Below are 13,645 nucleotides of genomic sequence, written 5' to 3'. Positions count from 1 at the left end.
AGTCTTAAATTTGTTTTTGTCATGCCTCACTTTTAAAAAGTTTTAGCACATATAAATAATCTTCAGTTTTATAAAAAGGTTATCATGCTTTCTATGGCTTGCTTCAAAAATTTTTCCTCAACTTTTGGTTACTGAGACTCATCTGTGTTGCTGCATGTGTTACGGTTAATTTTCACTTTTGTATGATATTAGCTTGTAAATATATCACAATTGGCTTTGAGCCCTTCCCCCGCTTGGTTTTTGGCTTTTTGCTATTACCAAACTGTGCCAAGTCTGTTGCAAACATTCTTGAACATGTCTCCTGGAAAGCATTCCTGCTTTGGTTTCTCTTGGGTATGTGCCTAAGAGTGAAACTGTTAAATTTTAGATGGTACCAGTGAGGGTCCTGGCAGGAACAAGGTCAAATTGTATAACTGAGGAAAGTTAAATAAAGGAACTATTACGGACTAATGAAGCACATTAGCACTAGCAAGGGCAGGGAGCCATAAGCATCCCCATCTCTGAAGAGGCAGGGAGAGGGAGGAATTACTGGAACCTGAAGAGGGCAGCTACAGCTGTAGGAGAGTATTACCCAACAGAGCTCTAGCTTTTAGTAGAACTCAGCCAATCAACAGCCTGGCACAGAGGGAGCTGATCTCACTAAAAACCCTGACCTCACACTCAGCCCTTCTCTCCATTGTTTTGCCGGGGTCTTTCATTAGTTCAACCCAACCCAACCAGAATGCCAGGGAACCCACTGATTAAAGTCTCTAAAGATCAGCTTCCAAAAACACAGAACAAAGTGGAGAAAGCTAGAGACTGCATCCAGAGAGGTAAAAAGATACATGCAAATGTTAAATATTATGTAATTCCATCCTTTTTTTTCCCCCAAAGTGTGTGTACCAATTTCTACTCCCACCAGAGTATACAAGAGATTCTGTTGGTCCATATTCTCTCTTTAGTATTATTAAACTTCTGAATTTTTATCCGTAGGTTCAAATGATATCTCCTTGTAGTCATGATTTGCATTCCTTCAATTGCTGATGAAGCTGAGCTATTCTTCATGTTTATTAGCCGTCTGGCTAATTAATTAACATTAACTCTTCCGTAAAATTCCCATTCAAGTGTTGCAGAACTTAAGTTTATTCTAAAATTTATATAGAAAAGCAAAGAGCCAAAAATAGCCAAGATATTTCTGAAGGAGAAGAAAAAGGAGTGACTTCCTTTCAATATATAAAGGCTTCTTATAAAGCTGATGTAATGAAGACAGTGTGTTTTTGGTGCAGGAATATACATTTTGACCAATGGAACAGAAAAAATAGACCCAAAATAGACTTATTAATTTAGGAAACTTCAGAAATGGTGGAGATGGTATATTAGGTCATTGGGGGGAAAGTATGATTATTTAGCAAATAGAGTTGCAAAAAATTGACTCTTCATATAGAGGGCAAAAGGAGAAATAGATTACTATCTCACACCATACAAAAAAAATCAACTTCAAATGCATTCAGACCTTAAATTTAAGAAATGAAACTTTAAATTTTTCAAAATAAAATATCAGTGAATACCCCATTCTGACCTCAAGAGAGGGAAGGATTTCTTAAATATGATACAGAAAAGCTTAACTATAAAAGCAAATATTGATATACTCAATTACTTAACAAGAACTTTTCATTAAAAACACAAAGAATAGGAAACAACAAGCTACAGACATGAAGAGATTTTCAGTGTATGTAACCACCAATGGGCTAGTATCAAAAATATATAAAGAACTCCCAAAAATCAAAAATAAAATGACAAATGACCTGGTAGAAAATCAGGCAACTTAATTTTCTAGTATAGTTTTCTTTATGACCATGTTTCATGAACTCTCATTAGTTTATAATTCTTAGAGGATAAGAATTGTGTCTTAGTTGTCTTTGTTTCCTTATCACCCAGTACAGTGCCTGGTGGAAGGAAAATCATCAACATATACATGCTCATTGAGTAAAGGAACAAACTTGCCACTCTAGAATAATGTACACTCTGTTAACAAAACTCACCATAAGCCCACCACCCTCAGAGTCTTTGCTCCTCTTCTCAGTGTAAACATTGTTCCTCCTGAAACACCATTGGTACGAATTATGTCAGAGAATGTTTTGCCTATGATTTCTTCTAGGGGTTTTATGGTGTCATGTCTTAGGTTTAAATCTTTAAGCCATCTTGAGTTTATTTTGTGCATGGTGTGAGGTATGTTCTAACTTCATTGCTTTACATGCAGCTGTCCAACTTTCTCAGCACCACTTGATGAAGAGTCTTTTTCCCATTTTATATTCTTGCCTCCATTGTCAAAGATTAATTGACCATAGATGTGTGGGTTTATTTCTGGGCTCTCGATTCTGTTCCATTGATCCATACGTCTGTTTTTGTGCCAATATCACACTGTTTTGATTACTGTAACATTGTAGTATTGTCTGAAGTCTGGGAGGATTATGCCTCCTGCTTTGTTCTTTCTCCTCAGGATTGCTTTGGCAGTTCTGGGTCTTGAATGGTTCCACAAAAATTTTAGGATTATTTGTTCTAGTTCTGTGAAAAATGTCATGGGTAATTTGATAGGGATCACATTAAATCTGCTTTGGGTACTACTGCCATTTTGACAATATTCTTCCAATCCAAGAGCATGGGATATGTTTTCATTTCTTTGAATCATCTTTAATTTCCTTTATTAATGTTTTCTAGTTCTCAGCATATAAGTCTTTCATCTCCTTTGTTAGGTTTATTCCTAAGGTTTGGGGGGTTTTTTTGGTGTAATTTTAAAAAGTTTTTTTTTACATTCCCTTTCTGTTATTTCATTGTTAGTGTAAAGAAATGAAACTGATTTCTAATATGTTAATCTTGTATCCTGCTACCTTGCTGAATTCATTTATCACTTCTAGTAATTTTTGTGTGGAGTCTTTAGCATTTTCTATATATAGTATTATGTCATCTGCATATAATGACAGTTTTACCTCTTCTCTTCCAATTTGGATACCTTTTATTCCTTTTTCTTGTCTGATTGCTGTGGCTAAGACTTCCAATACTATGTTGAATAGAAGAATTGAGAGTGGGAATCCTTGTCTAGTTCCATATTTTTGTGGGAAGGCTTTCAGCTTTTCACTTGAGTATTATATTGCCTGTGGGTTTGTCATAAATAGCTTTTATTACGTTGAAATATATTCCCTCTATACCCACTTTGGTAACAGTTTTTATCATGAATGATGTTGAATTTTGTCAAATGCTTTTTCTGCATCTGTTGAGATGATCATGTGGTTTTTGTCTTTTGTTGACGTGGTGTATCACATTGATTTTGTGTATGTTGAACCATCCTTGTGAACTTGGGGTAAATCCCACTTGGTCATGGTGTATGATCTTTCTTATGTGTTGTTGGATTTGGCTTGCTAATATTTTGTTGAGAATTTTTACATCTATATTCATCAGAGATATTGGCCTGTAATTTTCTTTTTTTGGTGGTATCTTTGTCTGGCTTTGGTATCAGGGTGATGGTGGCTTTATGGAATGGCTTTGGGAGTGTTCTCTCCTCTTCAATCTTTCGGAGGAGTTTGAAAAGGATTGGTAAAATTTATTCTTTGTATGTTTGGTAGAATTCACCTGTGAAGCCATCTGGTCCTGGACTTTTGTTTGTAGGGAGGTTTTTTTGGTTTTTTGGTTTTTTGGTTTTTTTACAGATTCTACTTCACTTCTGGTGATAGGTCTGTTCAAATTATCTATTTCTTCTTGATTCAGTTTTGGTGGGCTTTATGTTTCTAGAAATTTGTCCATTTCTTCTAGGTTGTCAAATTTGTTGGCATACAATTGTTTGTAGTATTCTCTTATGGTTTTTTGTATTTCTGTGGTATCAGTTGATATTTCTCCTTTTTCATTTCTTATTTTGCTTATGTGGGTTCTCTCTCTTTTCTTCTTGGTGAGCCTGGTGACTTGGTTTGTCAGTTGTGTTTACCCTTTCAAAGAACCAGCTCTTTGTTTTACTGATTTTTTTCTATTTTTTTTATCACTATTTTGTTTATTTCCTCTTTGATCTTTATTTCTTTCTTTCTGCTGATTTTAGGTTTTGTTTGGTCCTCTTTTTCTAATTCTTTCAGGTGGTAGGTTAGGTTGTTTATTTGAGATTTTTCTTGTTTTTTGAGGAAGGCCTGTATCACTATGAACTTCCTTCTCAGAACTGTTTTTGCTGCATTCCATAGATTTTGTTTGGTTGTGTTTTCATTGTTATTTGTCTCAAGATATTTTTTAATTTCCTTTTTGATTTCCTTGTTGACCCATTAGTTTTTTTAGTAGAATGTTTTTTCATTTCCATGTAATCATTTTTTTTTCCTCATTTCTTTTTCTTTGGTTGATTTCTAGTTTCATGCTCTTGTGGTCAAGAGAAGATGCTTGAAATAATTTTTATACTCTTGAATTTGTTGAGGTTTGCTTTATGCCCTAGTATGTGGTCAGACCTAGAGAATGTTCCAGGTGCACTGTGAAAAGAATGTGTCTTCTGGATTTTTTGGTTGTAATGTCCTGAAAATAACAATTAAGTCTAACTGTTCTATTGTATCATTTAGAATCTCTGTTGCCTTAATGATTTTCTGTCTAGAAGATCTGTCCATTGATGTGTGTGGGGTGTAAAATCTCCTACTATGATTGTATTCCTGTCAGTTTCTCCCTTTATGTCTGTTAGTATTTGTTTTATGTATTTGGGTGCTCCTATATTGGGTGCATATACATTGATGAGCATAAAATCCTCTTCTTGTACTGATCCTTTTATCATTATATAGTGTCCTTCTTTATCTTTCTTTATGGCCTTTGTTGTAAAGTCTGTTTTGTCTGATATGAGTATTGTGACCCCTGCTTCCTTGTCATTTCCATTTGCATGAAATATGTTTTTCCATACCCTCACTTTCAATCTTTGTGTGTCCTTTGCCCTAAAGTGGGTCTCTTATAGGCAGCATATTGTAGGCTCTTGTTTTTTTATCCAGTCTGCCACTCTATGTCTTCTGATTGAAGCATTTAGTCTGTTGACATTTAAGGTAATTATTGATAAATATGTATTTATTTCCATTTGAACCTTGTTTTCCAGTTGATTCTATGTTTCATCTTTGTTACTTTTTCTTTTGTTTTTCTTTTTGTGGTTTGATGATTGACTTTTATGCTTGTGTTCTCTTGTTTTTTGTGAATCTATTGTATGTGTTTGATTTGTGGTTACACTGTTTTTCAAGTATGTTAACCCCTTCCTATGTCTGCTTGCTTTAGACTGATAGTCATATAGGCTCAAACACATTCTTTAAAAAAAAAATCAACATTTTCTTACTCTCTTCCCCCACATTTTATGATTTTGATGTCCTTTTACATCTTTATTCTTTTGCTTGTGTTTGTTGCTTCACAAATAATTTTTTTTCTTTTTGTATTTGATCTGTATTTGATCTTTTGATCTGCTTATTTACGTGATTTACTTTCCAGTTGTGATAGTCTCTTTCCTATATCTTTTTGCTTCTTTTCTATTTAGAGGAGACCTTTCAATATTTCTTTTAGGATAGGTTTACTATTGCAGTATTCTTTTAGTTTTTGCTTGTCTGAGAAATTCTTTCTGTCTCCTTCTATTCTAAATGATAATTTGCTGGGTAGAGTATTCTAGGTTGCAGATGTTTCCCTTTCAAGGCTTTGAATATATTTTGCCACTCCCTTCTGGCCTGAAATGTTTCTGTAGAGAAATCAGCTGATAGCCTTATGGGGGTTCCCTTGTAATTAACTCTTTGTTTTTCTTTTGCTGCCTTTAGAATCCTCTTTATTTTTAACTTTGGCATTTTGATTATGTCTTGGTGTAGGTCTGTTTGGGTTCATCTTGTTTGGCACCCTCTGTGCTTCCTGTATCTAGATATCTGTTTCCTTCTTTAGGTTTGGGAAGTTTTCAGCCATAATTTCTTCAAATACATTTTCAATCCCCTTTTCTCTTTCTTCTCCTTCCGGAATTCCTGTTAGGCATAGATTGGCTGCTTTATATTATCCTACAGGTCTCTTATATTGCTTTCATTTTTTTTCAGTTGGCTTTCTGTCTGCTGTTCTGATTGGGTAATTTCCATTATTCTTGTGTTTCAGTTCACTTATTCGTTCTGCATTATTCATTCTGCTATTCATTGCCTTTAGCTCAGCTTTCATCTTGGCAAATGAATTTCCTAATTTTTTTTGGCTCCTCATAGTTTCTAATTCCTTTTTACAGTAATCTGCCTTTCTGTCAATAGCCTTTCTTAATTTCTTCAGTATTTTCATTACCTCCTTTTTGAACTCTGTATCTATTAGACTGAAGAAGTCTGTTTCATTGTTCCTTCGGTAGAATTCTCTTGGTCTTTTAACTGGGAGTGGTTCCTCTGATTCTTCATTTTACTTATATTTCTCTTACGCTGTGAGTTTAGGAGAAACAATTATCTACTGTAGTCTTGGAAGGCTATTTATATGCAGGAGCGTCCCTGTGTAGCTTGTGTGGGTTTAATATTTTTGGTGAGGGCTGTGTTTTAGTTTGGATGCCTTCCACATCTTTCTTCAGCATGTGCTGTTATCCCCTTGAAGGGCATGTACTGATGCAGTGGCCCACGTGCACTCCCAGGGCCTGTGCTTGTGGAGGCAGCGGCTGGCACCTGCTCATGGGTCTCTCAGCAGCAGTGGTGGCCCGCACCCGCCTCTAGAGCCCACGATGGCAGTGGCGGCTTGCACCTGCCCCTGGAGCTCATGTAGGTGGTGTCCTGTTGCCTGAGAGCACACACACAGGGAAAGAGGCACCTATAGGTCCCACCCCTCTCCTCACTTGCCCACCAACAATGGTGCCTTGCCTCTCTGGCAGGCCCAGGCTTCTTCGCGTACATCCTCAGTTGTAGTTGCAACACACTCCAGCCCCTTCAGGCTGTCTCCACGCGGCCAACCCCAGTCCTCTCTCTGGGTCTGACCTCTGAAGCCCAAGCTTCCTCACCCAGCCCCTGCCCATACCAGCAGATGCACATCTCAGGCTGGGGAGTGCAGGGTGCCTGTACCAACTGTCTGTGCATGTCTCTCTCTGTTTTGCCTTCCACAAACCAGTTGCTGCACTCCCACCCCAACCCACCATCCCGGCTGATCTCCCTGACAGTGAGGGGACTTCAAAAGTGTGGGAACATTTTTCCTTTCACAGCTCCCTCCCAGGGGTGTATGTCCCCTCCCGATTCCTTTCTCTCTCTTTTTTTTTCTTTTTCCTTTTGTCCTACCTGACTATGTGGAGATCTTCTTGCACTTTCAGTAGTCTGAGGTCTTCTGCCAGGATTCAGTAGATGTTCTGTGAGAATCCTTGCAAATGTAGATTTTTTTGTTTGTTTCTTTGTTTGTTTGTTTTGCGGTATGCGGGCCTCTCACTGTTGTGGCCTCTCCCGTTGCGGAGCCCAGGCTCCGGACACACAGGCTCAGCGGCCATGGCTCACAGGCCCAGCCGCTCCGCAGCACGTGGGATCTTCCCGGACCGGGGCACGAACCCATGTCCCCTGCATCAGCAGGCGGACTCTCAACCACTGCACCACCAGGGAAGCCCTGTAGATATATTTTTGATGTATTTGTGGGAGGAGGTGTGCTCTATGTCCTACTCCTCTACCATCTTCATCACTCTCCCTTTTAAATTTTATTTTTCTTATTTCTGTCCTTCCTGTTACAAATAATGATGTGTTCAGTCAGATCTTGAAGTGTATGTTTTTTAGTTGAGACCTAGCAATAAAACCCTTCGAGAAACTTTGCCAACAGCAAGTTGCTTTTGACAAATTAATACTTGCATCACAACATCCCCCCTGACTTGCCTAAAATTCTTCATTGGTAGAAGGGAAACAAATGACCATAAATTAAATTTCTCCCTTCCCACACGTGTATAGTGCAGCTGGTCACTATAATAGGAGTGTCTTAATAACTTATTTCCCAACTATATTATGAATAATTTTAAACATGCAGGAAAGTTTAAAAAATCATGTGTAATTATAACCCACATACCTCCTACCTAGATTTACCAATTGTTATAATAGTTATCATAAAATTGATACTGAGGTTAATGAGGACATTAGCAGAATTTCTTTGTTTAGTTTTTTTTATTGAGTAAAAGATCCTTTAAATTCTATAGTGCTTTTAAGCAATTTTCAAAACAGTTTTTCAAAACAATTTTCAAAAGTATCACACACATGATTTCATATAATCCCATAATAACCCTTTTTCCCTATATTGCCCTTCCCCCCTTCTCTCTCTCCATGGGTAAACACTATATCTGTTCTCCATATCTGTGAGTCTGTTTCTTTTTTGTTATATTCACTAGGTTGTTGTATTTTTTAGATTCCACATATAAGTGATATCATACACTATTTGTCTTTCTCTGTCTGACTTATTTCACTTAACATATCCATGTTGCTACAAATGGCAAAATTTTATTCTTTTTTATGGATGAGTAATATTCCATTTTATATATATACACCACATCTTCTTTATCCATCATCAGTTGATGGATACAGGTTTTCTCCATGTCTCGGCAATTGTAAATACTGCTGTAAATGTTAACATGAACATCAGGGTGCATGTATCTTTTCAAATTAGTGTTTTTGTTTTTTTGGATACATACCAAGTAGTGAAATTGCTGGATCGTATGCTAGTTCTGTTTTTAGTTTTTTGAGAAACCTCCATACTGTTTTCCACAGTGGCTGCACAGATGTACATTCCCACCAACAGTGTATGAGTGTTCTCTTTTCTTTTTTCTTTTTACTTTAATTTTTATTTTATGTTAGAGTATAGTTGATTTATAATATTGTGTTAGTTTCAGGTGTACAGCAAAGTGATTCAGTTATATATGTACATATATCCATTCTTTTCCAGATTCTTTTCCCATGTAGGTTATTACAGAATACTGAATAGAGTTCCCTGTGCTATACAGTATGTCCTTGTTGATTATCTGTGTAATATATAGTAGTGTGTATATGTTCCAAACTCCTAATGTATCACTCCCCTACCTTTCCCCTTTGGTAACTATAAGTTTGTTTTCGAAGTCTGTGTGTCTGTTTCTTTTTTATAAATAAGTTCATTTGTTTAATTTTTTTAGATTCCACGTATAAGTGATATCATATGATATTTGTATTTCTCTGACTTACTTCACTTACTATGATAATCTCTGGATCCATTCATGTTGCTGCAAATGGCATTATTTCGTTCTTTTTTATGGCTGAGTAATATTCCATTGTATATATGTACCACATTTTCTTTATCTCTTCCTCTGTTGATGAATATTTATATTGTTTCCATGTTTTGGCTATTGTAAATAGTGCTTCAGTGAACATTGAGGTGCATGTTATCTTTTTGAATTATGGTTTTCTCTAGATATATGCCCAGGAGTGGGATTGCTGGATTATATGGTAGTTCCATTTGTAGTTTTTCAAGGAACCTCCATACTGTTCTCCATAGTGGCTGTAACAAGTTACATTCCCACCAACAGTGTAGGAAGACTTCCTTTTCTCCACACCCTCTCCAGCATTTATTGTCTGTAGACTTTTTAATGATGGCCATTCTGACTGGTGTGAGGTGATACCTCATTGTAGTTTTGATTTGCATTTCTCTAATAATTAGTGATGTTGAGCATCTTTTATGGGCCTCTTGGCCCTCTGTATGGCTTCTTTGGAGAAATGCCCATTTTTTGATTGGTTTGTTTGTTTTTTTGATATTGAGCTGCAGGAATTGTTTGTATATTTTGGAGATTAATCCCTTGTTTGTCACTTCATTTGCAGATATTTTCTCCCATTCTGTGGATTGTCCTTTTGTTTTATTTATGGTTTCCTTTGCTGTGCAAAAGCTTTTAAGTTTAATTAGGTCCTATTTTTTATTTTTTTTATTTTCATTAATCTAGGAGGTGGACATTGCTACAACTTATGTCAAAGAGTGTTCTGCCTATGTTTTCCTCTTAGAGTTTTATAGTATCCGGTCTTACATTTAGGTCTTTAATCCATTTTGAGTTTAATTTGTGTATGGTGTTAGGGAGTGTTCTAGTTTCAGTCTTTTACATGTAGCTGTCCAGTTTTCCCAGCACCACTTATTGAAGAGACTGTCTTTTCTCCATTGTATATTCTTGCCTCCTTTGTCATAGATTAACTGACCATAAGTTTGTGAGTTTATTTCTGGACTCTCTATTCTGTTTCATTAATCTATGTGTCCGTTTTTGTGCCAGTACCATACTATTTTGATTACTGACTTTGTAATACAGTGTGAAGTCAGAGTGTGTGGTTCCTCCAACTCTGTTCTTCTTTCTCAAGATTATTTTGGTTATTCAGGGTCTTTCATATTTCCACAAAATTTTAAAGTTATTTGTTCCAGTTCTGTGGAAAATGTCATTGGTATTTTGATAGGGATTGCTCTGAATCTAGATTGCCTTGGTTAGTATATTTATTTTAACAGTGTTGATTCTTCCAGTCCAGGAACATGTTATGTCTTTCCATCTGTTTGTGTTGTCTTCAGTTTTTTCATCAGTGTCATAGTTTTCTGAGGACAGGTCTTTTGCCTCCGTAGGTATTTTATTCTTTTTCATGCAATGGTAAATGGGATTGTTTCTTCAGTTTCCCTTTCTCCTAGTTCATTGTTAATGCATAGAAATTCAACAGATTTCTGTATATTTATGTTTTATCCTGCAACTTTACTGAATTAGTTGATGAGCTCCAATAGTTTTCTGGTAGAGTCTTTAGGATTTTCTATGTATAGTATCATATGATCCACAAACAGTGACAGTTTTACTTTTTCCTTTCCAAGTTGGATTCCTGTTATTTCTTTTTCTTCTCTAATTGGTGCAGAACTTCCTAAAATATGTTGAATAAAAGTGGCAAGAGTGGGCATCCTTCTCTTGTTCCTGATCTTAGAGGAAATGCTTTCAGCTTTTAACTGTAGAGTATGATGTTAGCTGTGTGTTTGTGACATATGGCCTTTATTATGTTGAGGTGTGTTCCCTCCAGGCCCACTTCCTGGAAAGTTTTATCCTAAGTGTGTGTTAAATTTTATCAGAAGCTTTTTCTGCATCTGTTGATATGATCATATGGTTTTTATTCTTCAGTTTGTTAATGTGATATATCACATTGATTGATTTATGGGTATTGAAAAATCCTTGCATACCTGGGATAGATCCCACTTGATCATGGGGTATGATCCTTTTAATGTATTGTTGGGTTCAGTTTGCTAGTATTTTGTTGAGGATTTTTGCGGGTATGTTCATCAGTGATACTGGCCTGTAATTTTTTTGTGTGTGGTATCTTTGTCATGTTTTGGTATCAGGGTGATGCTGGTCTCATAGAATAAGTTCAGAAGTGTTCCTTCTGCAATTTTTTGGAACAATTTGAGAAGGATAGGTGTTATCTCTTCTCTAAATGTTCGGTAGAATTCACCTATGAATCCATCTGGCCCTGGACTTTTGTTTGTTGGGAGTTTTTAAATTACTGATTCATTTTCATTACTGGTAATTGATCTCTTCATATTTTCTATTTCTTTCTGGTTCAGTCTTGAGAGATCATACCTTTCTAAGAATTTGTCCATTTCTTCTAGGTTTTTCATTTTATTGGCATAGTAAATTTTTTTATTAGTAAAATAGTAAAAATTTTATTGGCATAAATAAGAAAATATTTATTGGCATAAATAAAAAAATATTTTTTTACTAAAAATAGTAAAAATTTTATTGTCATAGTAGTCTCTTATGATCCTTTGTATTTCTATGGTGTCAGTTGTAAGTTCTTTATTATTTCTAATTTTATTGATTTGAGCCCTCTCCCTTTTCTTCTTGATAAGTCTGGCTAAAGATTTATTAATTTTATTTTTTCAGAGAACCAGCTTTTATTTTCATTGATCTTTTCTATTGTTTTTTATTCTCTCACTTATTTCTGCTCTGACCTTTATGATTCTTTCCTTCTACTAACTTTGGGTTTTGTTTGCTCTTCTTTCTCTAGTTGCTTTAGGTGTATGGTTAGATTGTCTATTTGAAATTTTTCTTGTTTCCTGAGGTAAGCTTGTATCACTATTAACTTCCCTCTTAGAAGTGTTTTTGCTACATCGCGTAGGTTTTGGATCTTTGTGTTTTCGTATTCATTTGCCTATAGGTTTTTTTTTTTTTTGGCTGTGCTGTGTCTTCGTTGCTGCACACGGGCTTTTCTCTAGTTGCAGCGAGCAGGGTCTACTCTTCGTTGCAGTGCACAGGCTTCTCATTGCAGTGGCTTCTCTCGTTGTGGAGCACAGGCTCTAGGCACGCAGGCTTCAGTAGTTGTAGTTTGTGGGCTCTAGAGCGCAGGCTCAGTAGTTGTGGTGCATGGGCTTAGTTGCTCTGCAGCATATGGGATCTTCCCAGACCAGGGATCAAATCTGTGTCCCCTGCATTGGCAAGCGGATTCTTATTCACTGTGCCACCAGGGAAGCCCCTGTCTATAGGTATATTTTATCAATAATTTCCTCTTAGATTTCTTCAGTGCTTCATTGGTTGTTTAGTAGCATACTGTTTAGCCTCCACATGTTTGTGGTGGGTTTTGGGTTTTTTTTTGCACTTTTTTTCTTGTAGTTGATTTCTAATCTCATAATATTGTGGTCGGAAAGATGCTTGATAAAATTTCACTTTTTTTTTACTGAGGCTTGTTTTGCGGCCTCAGTGATCTATCCTGAAGAACATTCCATGTGTACTTTAAAAGAATGTGTATTCCAGTTTCAGATGGAGTGCTCTATATATCAATTAAGTCCATTTGGTCTAATGTATCATTTAAGGCCAGTGTTTCCTTATTGATGTTCTGTCTGGATGATCTGTCCATTGGTGTAAGTGGCATGTTAAAATCCCCCACCATTATTGTGTTACTGTCAGTTTATCCTTCTATGTCAGTTAATATGTGCCCTTATAAATTTACTTGCTCCTATGTTGGGTGCATATATATTGAGTTGGCCAAAAAGTTCATTTGGGTTTTTCCATAAGATGTTATGGAAAAACCTGAACGAACTTCTTGGCCAACCCAATATTTCCAATTGTTATATCTTCCTCTTGGATTTATCCCTTGATCATTATGTAGTGTCCTTCTTTGTCTCTTGTAACAGTCTTATTTTAAAGTCTGTTTTTTCTGATATAAGTATTACTCTGGATTTCTTTTGATTTCCGTTTGCATGGAATACCTTTTTCCATTCCCTCGCTTTCAGTTTGTGTGCGTCTCTAGATCAAGTATCTTGTAGGCAGCATATATACTGGGTCTAGTTTTTGTATCCATCAGCCATTCTATGTCTTTTGGTTGGAGTATTTCATCCATTTACATTTAAGGTAATTATCGATATGTATGTTCTTATTACCATTTTTTAAATTGCTTTGGATTTGTTTTTGTAGGTCTTTTTTCCCCCTTTCTTCTTCTTTTTGTTCTGTTCTCTGTGATTTGATGACTATCTTTAGTGGTATGTTTGGACTGCCTTTTCTTTTTTGTATGTATATCTATTATAGATTTTTGGTTTGTAGTTACCATGGGGTTTTTGTACAGCAGTCTATATATATACTTGATTGTTTTAAGTTGTTGATCTCTTAATTTTAAATACATTTTTAAAATTTTGCATTTGTATTCTCCTCTCCTCATGATTACTGTTTTTGGTATCATATTTCACATCTAATTATTTTGTGTAT

Source organism: Pseudorca crassidens, chromosome 6 (genome assembly GCF_039906515.1).
Source record: "Pseudorca crassidens isolate mPseCra1 chromosome 6, mPseCra1.hap1, whole genome shotgun sequence".
In the NCBI taxonomy this organism is placed as follows: Eukaryota; Metazoa; Chordata; class Mammalia; order Artiodactyla; family Delphinidae; genus Pseudorca; species Pseudorca crassidens.
Note: the sequence above shows the minus strand (reverse complement) of the source record.